Genomic DNA, 15718 nt, shown 5'->3' on the forward strand with positions numbered 1-15718 from the left:
ACACATCAAGGTCTCACTTACCAACTGGTCAAATTACAAGATGGCAACTGAAGAACTAACTATCTTACAAACTGGACCTCTGATCACTTGAAGGGAAATATAGTTGGGTTCTTCAACAAATAACAAAACATACACAAGTCAGACAGCTGAATTTACACCCCAAATCTTCACTGCGGCCTCTAAGCTACATGCTGAACTGTAAAGTTATGGCAGATGGAACAGACCTTGGGATTAATCCACCTCCATCTTATCTCAAACAAGTTTCCCTGGACCATCAAAGTACATACTGTACCTTGAAGGAGGCATTTAGTGTTACAGCACAAGCACTTCCATTCTACAAACTGTTAATAGCGTTGAGAAATGCATGTCACATAACAGTTCTAGGTCGTGTTTTCATGTGCTCTCTCCTCTGATATATCCTTGCTCCAGTCGTAAGCACTTCTCATACACAAAAATGTCTCATTCAAAGTTAAAGAACAGGCGGAAAGAACATCAGATCTCAAGCCCACAAAGAACGCGATCACTTAATGTCTCTGCTCTTGTGATGCTAATGTCTCGCTGTCATGTCACCTGCTTTAAACCAGAAGGAAGAAACAAAAAAAGAAAGAAAGCCTTTGGGGGCTTGACTGAGATCACTACCTCTCTGTATATTTCCCCGAGTATTAGAGGTTGACGCTTGTGCATGATGTCATTGATTGTAGACCATCCAATATGGGTCCTGCTGGGAAGCTGGAGCTCCCACTGTGCCTGTTAAGGCCATGTAATGGAAGACTGGGTGATGTCATTGTGAGAGCACAGGGGCCAGACAAAAAATGACTGTGTGACATATTGGCACAGCTAGACACATTAATATGGGGCGTTTGATATAGCACAAATGGGAATTTATTGAAACGGAATTATCTTTGTGTATTTGAGTGTTTTTGCACGGCCCTGTGAGCACAGCGGGCGTCTCTGGAGACATACGATACCAGGAAGGCCCACAGAAAGGCGTTTTTAGTACAACAGCTTCATTTTACATCAGCAGCCATCACGTCGTCAAATATGGCAGCCTCCGTCAGTGGTCTTAAAGTGTTAACTGGGGTCATTTCTCCATGGAGAAGCAGCACGTAGCACCGACAGAGAAGCAGACCAGCCACCTCCTGATGCAGACCTTTCTCGCTCTGTACTTCTACGCTGGAGGGCCGCCTCCGGACATGATGCTAGAGGGGGAACCTCCAGCCTCATAGTTTAAAGCAAGCTGTGGCAGCATCTCCTCCAGTCTGGTGAATGCTGGATTTTTAATAGACATCCTTTGGTGTCATGTCCTCAGCGAGACCAAAAGAAGCTCTATCACATTTTAAGACCTCGGACAGTATGATCGATGAGAAAGAACAGCCGAAGTCACACTGTGACGGTCGGATGAGTAAAACATGAACATGGAGGAGAGCGGCTGTGAATGGGAGTGTATTTGTTTCTATTCTGCAAGAAATCATGACAAGTCTATGCACGCACACAAAATGAATTCCTCCTTAATGAAAGGAACAGAAAAGTTTATAGTGATTCTTCACCATCTATCAGACGAACCAAATCCACTGCAGTTACTCTGCCTGCCGAACCAAAAAAACAAAAAAGAGGCACTTTTATTGAAAAGCTGCACGAACGTGATGGAAAAAAAACAAAAAAGCCCTTAAAGCAACGAGAAACCAAATAAAACCTGAAAACATTTTCTTTCATCCCGACCCTCGGGGAAACTCCGCTCGCGGTAGAATGGGGCAAAGTTTTTCGAAATCTCTGAGAAAATAGGCCATGAAATCTCAATTAGACGTGTCAAGATCCTGGGAAATTTGAGACACTGAGGAGCCCTTGACCACCCAGTGTCTCAATCTCCCCCTTGAAATAGCCTGGTCTAAATAGTCTGATTGGAGAGCAGGATGGACAGCATGGACCCATCTCTGTGCGGGGTAAAGGTGGGAGCGGGTGGGGGGGAGCAGGTGCAAGGTAGACAACGATCGATTTGGTTGTCCACAGATAAAATAAGAAATCAAGGGGGTTTTAGGTGGCGCCGCTCCCTGGCAAGGCTTCACAGAGTCTGGGAGATTAGAAAGTGTAGTTCCCCAAAGAAACACAAATAAAGGGCATCATTTAACAACAGCTCTGGACTGCTCACACTTTGTCTCTTAAGTGCAATTTGATCTTTGGCTCCCTTTTAAATCCAAACGTCTGCGAAGAAGAGGGAGTTTCTGAGCTCTTGTCTGATTGAAAGCCAATTGTCTCTGCCTCCAGCCTCTGGCACAAGGCTTTACACCAGAAATACACTGACTGGAAAATAAGCTCTTTGATTAGCAGCGGTTTTCTTCCCCGTGTCTCCGGTATTTATTTCATTTTCAGTAGTGCGTGCTCATTATGCTGCCATTAGAACTGTAACGCTTTAGCACATTGCGCCCTTAATTGATGAAAAAGCCTCGTGTTGCTTCATCAGGAGCATCATAGTGCACTCAACAATGAAGACACGGGGGGTCAAACCGTGACCAAGGGAGAGAAAGTCGCGAGCTAATTTATTTCAGGTTGGTGCATTGCTTTAAGCTTTAAGCTGCTTAAACGATTCCTTTTCAATTAAGCACAATCCTTTAAAAGGCTATTTGTTTGTTAGCTGCCAGCCAGGCAAACAGGAAAACACAGGTCCATTTGCAATCTGCCGCTCTCGAGCCTCATGTTTACCTGACACACACCGCACAGGCCGTCCTCGTGTCATTTCACCCGCTAATCAATTACAGTGAAAAATCAATCCAGGAAAATGAGTGACACACATTGCGTCTCAGAGGGTGCTGGGCTTTGATTTCATTTGGGGCTTTAAAAAACATGAGAACCCCCCCATTGTGGTGCCGGCACACGCGTGATCAGGTGTGGTTATCGTCAGTCAAAATCTATTTCCACCTTTGCCTGCCATTGTTCGCCGGTGTTTTGGTCGTTGCCATGCGAAAGCTTCGAAATGTCAGCTTTTGAAAGACAAACAATAAAGTAGCATTTTGTCTTTTTGGTATAAACACCACAAATAGCTGTATTGTACTTGGGTAGAGACTTGAAGGGAGCTATTGTAGTTTTTACTTCACTACTTGTATCTATAAATGACAGATCAATATACAGTATATACTGTAAAGTGAAGTAACTAACTTACAGGTAAAGGTGAAGAGGGCAGCTACAACTAGCAGCAGTTAGCAGTGACTCTGGTCATATGCCGCCTCCTACTTGTGCCAATTCTTACACATTGCACCTCTAACTGGATGACACTGTTCACTCTGCAACGAGGAGATGATGGTCGTGAAAGTGTGGCGGACATATAACATGAATACTGAATATTTACTTTTCCAATGTGCCAGATGATAATCGAGATGACTACATTTCTGGGTATCAAGCGACACAGATGAAGACCAGCTAACTCGAGGATTTATGCGGTCCCACGTTTGAAGTCCAAGAGGCTTCTGTTACTTCTGAAGATGTTCCCGACCTTGTATTTTCTCAAAAGTGCCACGTAACTGCAATTTATCATGCATAAGCCAAATCAGGAGTCGAGCCAACATTTTTCTCAAATTAAAGGAGGGATTTCATTAGAGGGCTAGGAGCGGGGGGATAAATGTTATACATTCGGGTCAAACAAACAAGTGATGGGATGATTAATTATTCAGCCATGGCAGTTTGCTGAGATAATGGCTTCTCCGCCCTGATGAATTTAACTAAAGAGAAACACGTTGGATCCTATTTTGGTTCACTATCTGAGGTACGATTCAGCTCTGCAGTGTCACATTAGTGCATCACTACAGTTAATTGCTTTCACCCAAAGAAATATTTGTACAAATTAGACAGCCCGGCTTTACTGGGCAGATGAATTGAGCATGTATCTCATTCATTATTGCAAAGGGATTTGTGTGATGTGATTGGAAAAGGCATTCACAGAGGACAAAGAGGACGCGCTCACTCGTTTGGAACTAGTTTGGACCAAGGCCTTGAAGAGAAATGCCTGTATATGTTTACATTCCTCCCTTTATTCATTCGGTCTGTTAGTTAGTGTAGACGAGTAGTGGGTAAGGAATAAGTAATGGGAGACTGATTTCAATATGTAGGATTCAAAGCTACTGAAAGCGTGACAAAAGGAAAAGCTCTTGTCATCATTTCTCCTCTGTCAGTTCAGCTCCATTTATTTTGTAATAAAACACACAAAAAAAGTTCACTTCACCTCAAAAGAACTTTTGAAAATCTAAAAGATTTTGTGCCAACACTGAACACTGTCAACATTTGCTGTTTGGATGTATCTTCCTGTTCACCCGATATTCAAAAAGTAGCTCTTACGATGAGACTGAACAGAAACTTTATATGTCCAAGTCAATGGGCACAATTTTGCCATAGGGAGTGAAAATGAAATCAGCAGTTAGTGATAATTAACCGCTAACTGCTGCTAACTGTGGCTGCCATTAGCTAGTAATCTCAATTTACAGTGCAGCTAGCGGTTGTGTTAGCTGTGTCTGACTGTACTAGAAGCTCTGATGCACTCGGTCAGTGTTGGTGTTGTTTACTGTCACCTCTTGAGGTACTGACTGGCTGGGGCTAACTGGTTAGCATGCTAGCTTCAATAGATATCTTTGCAACACAATACAAAAGACGTGCAGGCATGATGTCAAAACCTTTATTTCTTCATTCTTACATATAGTACCTTTAAGCACAGTGGTGGTTAGAACTAAATGCTAACATTGATAAGCTAACGTGCACAGCGACAATGACAACATGGCATTGTTTAAAAAGATATATAAACGTTATTGATCACAAAGAGGTAAAGGGTAAATTGGATGAATATGGTTAATATGGTTTGTCACAGGTTTAGTTTAGCATTTAGCATGCTAATCAGTTAGTACCAAACAACAGTGTAATTCTTCTTGTTCAGAAAATAATGTCAGTCCATCCCATAACATTGAAATATGCCACCGAAAACAAATATGTCAACCTCATTGTGGCGCTACGCAAATAAGTTGGGGAATCACCAAAGTTATGAAGGTGCATCCTCTGGACACAATGAATTTCATATGCATTATTTTATTCTATTTCATTTTGTTTTATTTTATTTTATTCATTCAGTAGATGCTGTTTCAGCTGTTGTATGGAAACTTTCACAATTAAGTGGTGATCATCAAGATCATTAGGATTAATCCTCTGGGGACCATGACATTAAATGTAATCCAACCAAACATTTGTTGAAATACTTTATTCAAGAGCAACCGACTGACATCGGCCTGCCCACAGCCACGCTGCCACTGTTCATAAACACCATTCAAGCATTTCTAATAAAACTTAAGCCCTAGGTGAGTCCGTCAGAATGTGAAAGAAAAAGACAAAAATCCATTTATTATCTATTACAGTCTCAGAACGAGACATCCAGGAGAGAGGATAATCTCGACCACCTCGCTCAGACCTACAGACGCTGATCATACGGGGCCTGCGTGTGATTACAGGGAGCTCAATTAACGTAGACCCAGGGGAGAGTTCAATCATGGAGACAAACATTCCCCCAACATAGCTTACGTGACCTGCAGCCAATGGTCCATCTTAGCTCCATTGATTGAGTTCAACAGGTTTGGAATGGTGCGCCTCGCAGACATCCACTTGAAACATACAGTCAAGTCAGAGCCTTGGAAGAAAAAGGGGGGTGTTTTTGTGGAGCTGCTGTTGTTGAGGTTTTCTATTCGAGCTCCGTGATGAAGAAGAAAGAGAGAATGACGGAGAGTCTTAACCACCCAATAAGTCTTAGTCATGTTGAGCCCAGTGCCAAGACCTCCAAACACAAGCCTGTGCTCTGATTTCACACTTTGAGCAGCTGTGTGTTTGGGATTTTCCATCGCCTCGGCCTCATGAGCGCTCGCATATCTTCCCTTCATTCTCATGCAAAGTTAAATATACCTGCGCTCTCTGTGAAAAAGGGGATGAATATTCTACAGAGACTAGCATCACAAATCCATTTGATACAAGTCTTTTTTACAGATCACACATATAGGTCCCGTGAATTACTCCCTTTCCATTTCAAAGCGCCACAATCTGGGATTTTTTTTTTACAGCAAAGTTATCTCATTTAAAATGGAACCGTAATTGAATCCGAGATCACGCGCTCCCAGATATGGCGCCTGTTCCCTTGACGCGGGCATATCAGACGCATCCGACGTTTCAAAGTGGCTTTCATGCGATTTCAGGAGAATATGGCTAATACGGTGTGCTTAGGCAGATCACAATGGGCATAATCCCGTGTTTGGAAGACTACCTCCCAGTGGCGCGCAAATAATACAAAAAAAAAGAAAACCTTCTGTCTCCAACAGTCGAGATGCATCAGTCGCTCTGATTTGCTGTGGCTGAGACCGAGATCGAACAGTAAAAATGTGACAACCAGAAAAAGACAATTGTCTTCTTCTTTGCCTCTGCTACTGTATACTGAGCGCCGGTCGTGGGCAGCAGGAGACAACATAAACCGAGGCTGGAAAGGAGACAGAAATAGAAATGCTGCGGACGGTATCTTGATTTGAAAACCAGGAGGAGTCCCTTGAAATCAAAAAGGTAACCACCCTTAATCTTTCTGTGCCTTTGCTAACGCCTGATTTGAATAAAGATTTGCTACGTAATACACTATTTGATCCCGTGTTGCCATTGGTAACCTCTTTGGTGTGACCACTTGCTGCCCAATTAAGTGAATCTTTAATTCACAGCGCTCATTTTTTCAGAGCTATGCCTCACAAAATGTAATTTAGGGCCGGCTGGCACGCTGCTTGCGCTCCACACAGCCTCTGCCCTCCTGGGAGGAGAAGACAGGCATTTTTGAGCAAATCAATATCAATAGCTATCTAAAGGGGGCGAATCTAACGACATTAATCTTCTGGATCCACCACTGATTCTGCCTGTAATTAATCAATGCTCTAAACTGGAGAAATTTGGCGATTAATCTTTAATTCTCTAATGGAACATCCACACAGAGGCGAGAAAAAGCAGCTAACAGCGAGGCTGAGTTGCACCAGCTCAGAGCTTATTCAATACGAGTCTAATGAGGTCTATTATGAGTCAAATGTGGGCTTTTTGAAGCAGCCGAGTGTGCAGGAAGAGGCACCGTGAAGTGCAGGCTACAAGTCATTATGCTCCACGTTTTGAAAAATGCTCGACTGTGAGGGAACTTCAATAAGAGCGGCTCAGCTGGCCCCCATGGAGATTTATTTTTTTGTCCCCACCGAAAAAAAAAAAAAGCACCCAAGCTTAAAGATCATCATATGTCCCATGGCATTTGCTGAACTTTAAATGAACTTCATCGTGGCGTTCAAAGTTTCGGCCAGTTTTGCTGATTCCCCCCCACCATGTTTTTACGGGGAAACGAGCGATCCAACGCTTCGGCTGAGAAGGAAAAGAAAAAGAAAACGGGGAGGCCGTCCTCGCACAGGATCAGACACGCAGTTCACTCTGCATTTGTGTAAGCTTTATCAAACAGGTGAATCCAGCGTGGCACCTGCTCAGCGAGAGCCCGAACAAAACAACCAAAAAAAAAAAAAAAACTGAGTAGAGAGGAGAAATCAGTCAAGCCTGTCGCATTGACCTACTTGACAGCGGTTGTGTGAGCTGAACAGTGAGAGCTCGGGAAGTCAGAGTCTGTTTTTTCCTTCTCCTCGTCTCCTCTTCCTCCCTCTCCTTTTTTTCTGTTTTGCAGTGAATCCATTACCGTAAAGGACAAAGTTGCGTTTTTGCTTTGAATACAAATCAATTTTGCAAGTCTAATTAAATATCACAGCTCTTATTTTGCTCATTTGGGAATCAAATTAAGAAGCGTTTAGGGTCGGAGGAAGGCGAGCGTCTGAGGCGATGTCTCACCGACGAGGAGGGGGAGAGGGGAGAAGTTGCCGAGGGCGCCACCGAAAGCACGGCGGTGAAACACGAGGCTGTGCAGCTGGTACACCTCCGCCATCTTAGTTTAAAATTCTTACGTTAAGTTAGTGAGTCACACTTCAAATAATAAACATAATCCGGCTTCACCTTGAAGTACATTAATAATGGAGATATCCAGAGAAACAGTGCACCACAGACTCCGGCTCTCGCTGTCACTCATTATCTGGCTGCCATGGCAACCGTTGGTGAGGCTCAGTAGCATTTCAGCTGAACATGGTGAGGGAACAAACTTCGGGTTGTCTCTCTTTTTTTCTCGGCTACACCTGAAGCAGAACGGCACACGTGTGACACAGTTTTGGCAGAGTGGCTTTTCTCGATCCCAGCGACGTGCGGCTGAGCGGGCGTCGAGGCGGCGGAGGCGGGAGTCGAATGCTATAGTTTGTTTGCGTTTCATGCCACTTCAGGACTTCTTGCTTTAATTTACGTGAGCCGGATCCAGCAGATACATTCTACATGACAAAAAAACAGTGTTTGTCTGCTGTTCATTTGCCTCATTGTTTTTCTCTCATGCGGTAAAAAAACTGAGGCGGATGTCAGTCTCATGTCTGTGCATCATACAGAGCTGCAGTCAGAGCTTGTTCATGAGAGCTTAGCATTAAGAAACAGCCGGCCTGGTGCTGATCACCAGCTGTAAAGCCCTAAAAGTATCTCCATTGTTCACAAGTGTGTCCTCTCAGTTTAACTAATTCAAAACTTCTTGTGTGCCGTATACCAAAGCCTTGTCATCAAGGTGAGGTTGCCAGGTTGAGTGGCATCATGTACCCGAACCAGAGCCCGTGTCTGCATACTGCTCCTGGCAACCCGTGTCATAGCCAGATAAATGGCCTCAGGGTTTGCTAGCTAAGAAGATGACAGCGCCGAATGACAAACACAACAACTCCGAGTCGCAGCAAACCTCTCAGTTTACCCAAGTACACGGGATATAGAAATGTCTGAGGGAAGAAAAGGGGAGAATAAAAAAAAGGTCAGTACAAGAGAAGTTGGAGACATGTCGTCCCCAGCCAGACGCTCCACAAGATCCGATTGGGAAGGAGAACATTCTGCAGCTGACAAACTGACACCGAAAGATGGAATCAAACTGAAACTTCTGATTCTGAGTGTGCCGCTCGGGATGAGCAAATCTCCAGAGTTACAGTGGGTCCACGATTTCTGGCGGGACATAGAAATAGAAATGTCAGTAATTGCTTTTCAAATCAAACAACACAATAACAATTACTGAAATTCACTTCCACTTCCTCTGTCCTTACATGAGAACTGTACTATGTAAACTATGTAAACGTGTGAATGCATGTATCGCAGAAATGTTGGTGCCAATTTGGTTGAAATGTACAGATTTACTGTGTCCATAGTTCTGCAGAAGTGTTCAGTGCCAACACTCATCGTGGCGACTGAGGGCTCCAGCTCCAACTGCACTTGAGCGTACAGACGTGAGATTGAAACAAATCTTGTCAGCTCACTCTTGGAAGGAAAAGTGAACGGCGGGAGTATTTCCCCAAAGCGCTGGACTATCAACAGAGAGGCAAAGAATCCCTCCTAGACCGAACACACACAAAAAAACGAATATTCCGGCCTTCCTCACACCATGCAGAGAGGAAGCCAATCCTCACATTGTTCACTACAAACTCTACATTTCACTCGTTTTATTCTCTGTCATGGCAGCTACTCCCGACACGGGGGAACAGTTTAGAATCAAACTGCCAGGAGTCGACAGCTCTGGCGTTTAGGGAGGGAGAGAGGAAGGGCTAGAAACAGCGAGCCGGGGAGGAAGAAATGTGGAGGCACAACAGGTAGCTCTGTCAAACTCCAGGGGTCTGCCTCGCTGATCCCTGCCTCTCATTAGAACGGAGGGATGACACACAGGCAGTGTAGGAAGAGGGGAGGATTCTGGGAAGGAGGCAGAAACAAGGAAGGGCAAAGTGGGCTCCTAAAAGCTGACAGGTTCGGTGTAGCTGAGAGATGTTTCAGGGAATGGCGCTGGTAAAACAAAGCTTCGCGAGAGGAAGGCCGGGTGGGTGAAAGACAACTAATTGGGAGCTGTGGCATGACAGGCTGCTGAGCGAATCCCCCCCCGACCCACTGACTCACGAGCAGGGCCGCTTTCTGGAGGTAACTGGAACTGCGGTGTGAGCTCGGGGAGGCGCCGCCCCCACATTCAGACAACAAAAGTCTCTGTGGGTGAGGAGAGAGCGAACACACAGGAATCCTCCTCCTCCAAACATGTATAGAGCCAACATACACACAATCCTCACGGTGGTGGGAGTTTGCAAGTCTCACCTTACAAAAACTCCACATTTGACAGTTTTCCTGGGAGGGGAGGGGAAGGGGGGGGCGAGCTCTGCTGCGAGGAACACAGTCACAATCTGTATGCGTGGTGAAATAGCAGAAACCAGCGGCTGGCACGAAAGCACCGTCATCAAATGCGGAGACGGTGTGAGGGGCTGTCAAGCGCCAGGTACTGTACCAGAGTCCTGCTGTCTGTAACGACAGAATTTTACGCTCCGGCGAACATGCAGCGACCGCCGTGTCACAGCGCACACACAGAGACGCCGTGAAGTGCGAAAAAATAGAAGAAGTTGACACACACCGAGAGAAACAAAATGGCCTCCTGTCAAGACGGGTCAGCAGGAGGAGGCCTCGGAAATAGAACAGACTTGGTATTGCAAGTTCACGTGCAACTTTTGTGATAATAACAGGAAGTCGAGATGGATTTGCAACCTAATTTCAGCATGGACGACGCGAGAGAGTGAGTCACGGCGGCGACTGCGTGGTTTTAACAGCAAGGTGTTTTCATACAGTTCCCTCACACAATACAAGCCTGGAGATAACACACAGACAGACACAGACGTGTGGCGCTGCGTGTTTGCCAGCTTTGAATCCAAGAAGGAGAAAATGGAAAAAACAGCTATAAATTATTGAACGTCTGACCAACCAAACCCCCCCCGTAAAATAATACAGGAAAAAAAGCCTAAATGCCGTGTCTAGACACAACATTGTGTTACTGACGCTTGACTTGTTGATGCAACAGCAGCACTCAAGTATTTACATAATTAGTTCTGCTAGATGAACACTCGGAATAAAGTGGCTGCTGCCAGTTTTGCGTTTTGTTTTTTTTTTTTTTTTAAAAAAAAGTCTTTTAGTTAAAGTGAGCTTTTAGAAACAGAAATATAAAGAAGTTTGTCAGTTGTTTTTTTCCACGTTTTTCTGATGACAGTGACTGATAGTAGTGAGCATTTCACTCAGGTTGTGTAACTTTTACCGAGGTGTCTTCCTAACATTTAAATAACTGGTTTGGATTGTTATGAATTTGGGCATCGAGTTTTCCCAAAGGTTATTAAATTGTTCGACCAATTTAAAATCAGAGCCAAACCATAACACTCCTTTAAACCTTTGGTCGTATAAAAAATACATCAATGTAAAATATATCTCTAATGTTAACTTAGCCCCTTTAAAAATCACCCATTTCAATATAACATAAAGCCTTGTAATAAATGTGGTCATAACATTTAAAGGTGCGCTTTAAAGGTTCTGCAGGGTTCCGCTGTGTTGTTAAAGGTTCCCCTCAGACATGTTTCATGACATATAAAGATGCTCAGCTTTGAGCAATAAATTCTACGAGTCCTCATATTTGAAATGACCTCACTGGTCGATTGTCAGTGACTTCCAAAAAGAAATATATGACGATTCCCACAATGAGACTGAAACTATGGCATGTGACCACTGAGAGTGCAGGTGACAGGTGAACCAAACCAGATCCTAGCTGGTGTGAGGTGAGCGTGAAATGGTCTTGCAGTTTAGATTTAGGTTAAAAAACTACTTGTTAGGTTTAGGTACAAAACAACTTTGCTAGGTTTAGGTTAAACAACTACTTGGTTATGTTTAGACTACTACACCACCTCATTCTTTTCATTTGCCCCCCTCATGATTACTCAACAATAAATAATAAACTTAACTATGGGTCCTTCCATGCTGCTTGCAGACAGCCTTTACACTTGGTTTCTGCTCAGTTACACTCCACATAACACTTGTGTAAGTTGCATATCAACCAGCCTTCAAGTCTCAAACTACTGTAAAGCTCCAATCCAAGTTCACAACAGAGTGTTGTTTGAAATATGAAATGAAAGTTCAGTCTATTTGCACCTACATCAAATGCCTAACAACTGGTCAAATGTTGACTCATTTTCATTATATATTGCCGTCTAATCAAACTGAACATCTTATCAGAATGTTTAAGTCAACTTATGCACATTGCAACCTTGTGGCCTTTCAGCGGTGCTCAGAAGATGATATTTTGTGAAAACCGGGTGGGAATACTTATCTCCTGAGAGACGCCTCCGTATCACTGCGCTTCCTGCCAGAAGGGAAGCCAGACACCGCTGAGGGGACAAAAAAGGGGAAGGTGAGTTCTGGTGGTGCTGTTCGGGGCGGGGGGGAGGCCATAATGACAAGCCATAAAAATTTTAATGCCCCCACACCCGAGCCTTTTTAGTGAGACACTCAATTATTGATACATTTATGGTCTGTCCAAGAAGCTGCACAGAGTTAGGCCAGCAGGACAGGGTGAGGCGACGGGCTAAAAACAACAACAGTGTCTCTCTCTTTTCTTTCTCTCCGTCACACTTGCCGAGTATCCAGATGAACAAGGGAGCAGCAAACACGCACATCCTGGTGGAAGCAATAACATTTGAATGTCAGAAAATAATTCTTGCCGTAATATTTTCTAATATTAGAGGCACTGCAAAGGCCATGAATGGCCATGGGGGAAAAGGAAATGACTTACTACTTTCGCCCGTGACAGTTCATAATTCCATTTCCAATATCTTTTTCCTTTAAAAGTTTAAGGTCGCTCTTGATGTACTTGGCTTATCTCATATGCATCTTTTCAGGCCTGCTTCTTCTCCCTTTTTATGTTTTCTTTTGTCATTCAGCGGGATGACATGTGACAGCTAAAGTGAAGTCTCCTTTATTATCTGCCTGCCATCTTGTGCCCCTGCATAATCACCCTGAATGAGCTGTAATTACACCTCCCCCTGGAAAGGGTATCGGACGCACGGCTTTATTGAGAGAGATGAGCCAATGAGCGCCGCCTCAAACACCAGAGCTCGGTTCTGTAGAACTTCTACGGATGGCGGCCCGCATTGTCAGGCAGCAGGTCTCAGTGAACATCGAAACGAGTCCCTGTTGTATCAAGTGAAACAACTTCCACTCAAACAAAAGCATCAATCTCACATTCACAAGATACTAAAAAGCCGTACAGTAAATAGAACAGGGATGACGCTGGATCTGAACAGAACCAGAGAGCCTCCTGTCAGTGGATCACACTGTCACAACTTCAGCCAGACTTCAGTTTTTCATCTGTCTGTTTCATGTTTTCTCCTCACTAACTCTCATGTCATTTCAGACCCTGCCTCTCCCCCCTGTTCTGCATTACCTGTTGGTTTGATCCACCTGATCTGCTCCACCCCCTTACTCACCTGCTCCTCATCAGCTAATCAGCCCCCTCAGTATTTATACTGAGCCTGTTCCCTCAGTTCTTTGCCAGATTGTCTAGTGTGTTTACCTAGCTCTCCAGCGTTCTGTATTTTTGAATCTGATCCTGCCTGCTTGTGATTCAACTTGCCTTTTGGACTGTGGACTCTCCCTCTTGCCTGCTCCCTTTGGGTTTGTTTGCCTCGCTGACTGACTACCTGGTTTGACCCTCGCTTGAAATTAAACATATTCTTTTGCAACTGAACTGTTTCCTTTGTGTCGTGCTATTGGGTTCCTGCCTGCCATTTTGTGAAGCCTGATACACACAGCAGCTCCATGTTGAGCTTGTTTTCCATATTCTGTTTCTCTTCTCGGGTCAGATCATGATATTAAAATGCAGTAAATTACTAAAAACACAAATGATGTGGCATTTCTTGTAAAAAAGTTACATAATCCATCAGAGTATAAATGGTGTACGTTACCATTTTATAGTGAACGTCATTAATAAATTGACATAATCCTATTGAGTAAGATTGATAAAAAATGCATGGTCATTAAAAAGTTGCAGCTGGTGTTTGTGAACTTATAAATGGTTTATAAGTATTTCATTGCCTGTTACTGACTATTTAACAACCATAAACTGTTGTGATGATATAATCCGATTACTTTTGGAATACTTTTTAAACATTGCACCTTAAACTACAAAAACGTTCCCAGCCAACAAAATGTGTGTTACACAAAAATTGAGTTGGACAAATCAGATTACTCAAAACCAAATACATGCTTTTAATCGAGTTGTTGAGTTTACATATAGAAAAACATCCTTGTGAAATAGAAATACTTGAAATGCTAAAGTAATAAAGCAATCAAGTTATCCCTGAAAATGTAAAAAAAACCAAAATAAAATGTAATCCGTTCTGACTCTCTTCTTTCTAATCTGATTACATAATCCCAATCACATGTGATCATTCGCGACCCGGCCCTGGCTCTCTGAATACGTGTTCATCACGCCACCATCTCGCTCACGTACTGACCAAGCCTTCTCCTGCAGACGCACAACAATCTCTATTAATTTTTTCACTGTTTTAAAAAAAAACCCTGCTTTTTAAAACAAACACACAGCGTGCGGTGGAAACAGTCGGGGAGCGCAGCGGCATGGAAATCAGCCGGCTGAGGAGAGACTGCGTGAATGGGAGGCTCAGACACACATGCCCTCAAGACGAGTGATCTTTCACTGGATGCTGACACTTGCCAATTACAAACCACCCACATCCCACTTGTTTTTAAGAGTAATTAGTCAGGCCCAGTGTGTATTCCAGGAGGGTCTTGGGAGATGAGAGGAATCCGCCACAGGTCAGCCAGCTCAGTGGAGGGTTTAGTGCTCAGAGAGGCCCCCTCCATTCAACTCCACGCTCCAAATGTGTGGGCTGCATTGAAGTGGAGTAATGGAGTGAAGGTTCGGCACGCTTAACGCCCCCAGGGTCAGCCACGATCATCATCAGACGAGAACCATAAAGGAAACACACACACACACACACACACACACACACACACACACACACACACACACACACACACACACACACTGGGAGGGATTTCCTCTCCTTCCACATGCTGCAGCTACATTTGACAGATTCAATATGGCAGAGAGGGAAGGGGGGAAGAGATCGACATGTGATGGAACAGTCAAATTAGATTCGGGAGAAAACTCCTCGCTCTGCTTGCGTAATACACATGAAATATTTCTGACACATTTTAATAGGTGGGAACATTCAGCTCTCGACCATATGGCTTTGTGCTGATGAGAGGAAAAGTAGAAGTGTGACTCAGTGTTGAAAATGAGCGACAGCGACTGGATATATTTGTCTGAAGCCTCACACGGTTTTTTCGAAGGAGAGACTTTCATGGTCACTTCCGCCGCCGCGACAAAGGAGATTAATAAAGCAGCAGTGTTTTAAACCGCGATCACTCAGAAACCTTTTCATCTGATCAGCTGACGGAGATCCAACTTGGACTGAAGCATCCCGGGTCTCCATGTTGCTGATTAAACACACATTTATCAATCACATTCCCGGTCCAACATCCGTTTATAGCAGTCCTGGCACTTGAAATACTGTGAAAGTCCAAGAATTACTTAAATTAATAACATTCAATAGAATTTGCCATTTGTGTGCACAGGATGCAAGAGAACATTTCAGAGTCTCAGCCTGCCATTAACTTTGAATGTGATTGAATTTTAAAAAGTTTACATTTTAATTTTCAAACTGGGCTTGAGAGTGAAACTGGGAATTACATGTAGCAGTTTTTGTTTTCAGTT

This window comes from Acanthopagrus latus, chromosome 10 (assembly GCF_904848185.1).
Source record: "Acanthopagrus latus isolate v.2019 chromosome 10, fAcaLat1.1, whole genome shotgun sequence".
In the NCBI taxonomy this organism is placed as follows: Eukaryota; Metazoa; Chordata; class Actinopteri; order Spariformes; family Sparidae; genus Acanthopagrus; species Acanthopagrus latus.